We start from the raw sequence: 1711 nt of genomic DNA, 5'->3' as shown, positions 1-1711 counted from the left end.
CGTGAGCGACCGAAGACTCTCCTGGACTCAGAACCACAGGGACTGTGTGTATGGCTAGAACCGACGGTTGGTTCAGCTGGAGCCGAAGGCGCTCCCGATACTCCTGGGGAGTGGTGACTTGAGGAGTCAGGAAACGCTCACGGAGCTGGTGACGTCGCACTCCCTCATCTGCGGTAGAGGCCGCCGGTCCACAGACATACGTGTCTAAACACTGGTGCACTGTAGGATCACGGGGCTCAAAGCCATAGTCGCGACGTGAAGGGCTCGTAATTGGTCGAGCCACGGGTCGAAAGGACTGGGGAGGGCGCGGCCGTGCGTATATCTGTTGACTTTGAGCCATTTTCAAGTCATTGGTGATAACGCCCGAATCGAAAAGATCCGTCTCTTCATTTTGAGACGGTAGGAGCGAAGCATCGCGCAAGGCGCGCACGGTGTCGTCACGGTCTGGGAACGGCTTTGAAGCTCGAAGCACACGCTGTTGTGGCGAGTGGGGGTCGCTGGTGTTAGGTCTCGGGGAGGCTGGGCTAGAGTGTGACTCATTGTCCATGAGATCATCATAATCTATCTGCTCCTCTTCGAGCTCTTCAAACAGATCGTCGGCGGCTCTGGGCGGCGTACACGGCTCCGGCGAGCTCGGTGTGTTACCCTTGTCGATGGGGCGGCTCATGGAGCGCGTGTCGTGACGGCGATTGTGACGGGGTCACACAGCACCTTGCGCTAGAGGAAGTTATCTTCCGAGAGTATACAAAATCTCAGTGAACGGCAGTTCACAGGTCCCCTCTTTATTCAAAAGAGATCGAAGTGACCTAATTTAGGTAGAATGTAAACTGAGTATATTTATAGGTAGATAAAGCTTGGGTTTAATACAAACTATAAGTCACCTATAGAAATGCAATGCCGTTAACTAATGGCTGGCTTTGAACGACCTTGGTACTTAGTACCAAATATCCCGAAGTATGACGTGTCATACCCCTGAAGTGTGAAGTGTCATACTTCATGTAACTAGGGGTACACTTAGGGATACGTACCCCGTTACATCCTCCCCCACTTAGGTTCGGTTTACCGACCAATCAGGATGAAGAGGTGTTCGTCACAAACTCTCATTCTCAAAATCGAAAACCATCGACTTGGCCGCGCGAGCGCGGCGGAGGCTCACTTCTCAGTTAGAGTCTCGAGCAGCAATCTGTGCGCTCTTCGTCTAGGTCTCCACTTCGACCGTTACCATGCCTCGTGGCACAGCAAAGAGCGGTGCTAAGACACGCTCCAGGGCTGCGGCCGGTAAGGCGCAAGCCAAGAGCACTAAGCCTCACGGCAAAGGCTCGGCACTCAGGGAGGCTACTCAGGTGGCCTCTGAGGCGATCGGTTCCTCTGGTGACGCGCCTGTGGACAAGTGGGCAAGCAAGCGCCGCAGCCCGTCGCCCTCGGCCTCTCCAGATAACCGTCCGAACCCTCGTTCGTAGAACGTGAGTACATCTCTGGCAGTGAGGACGATGCTGAGTCCGAGAGCACGCACGAGGCTCCTGCGGGCCTCTGTGAGAGGACACAGACCAGTGCCCAGTGCGCACAAGGATGACAGCGTGCAGTCGCTCGCTAATGATCAAGATGATCACAGTCCGAGGACGTCTGTGCGCTCTGAGAGCCCGACCGTCAAGGCAAAGGGCACTCCAAAAGTCGGTGGCGAATGAGGAAAGAAAATCCTTCGCAAACGTCT

Source organism: Phytophthora infestans, genomic scaffold (assembly GCF_000142945.1).
Source record: "Phytophthora infestans T30-4 supercont1.10 genomic scaffold, whole genome shotgun sequence".
NCBI classification, from domain to species: Eukaryota; Oomycota; class Peronosporomycetes; order Peronosporales; family Peronosporaceae; genus Phytophthora; species Phytophthora infestans.
The sequence above is the reverse complement of the archived record's forward strand: the minus strand, read 5'-3'. Positions refer to the sequence as shown.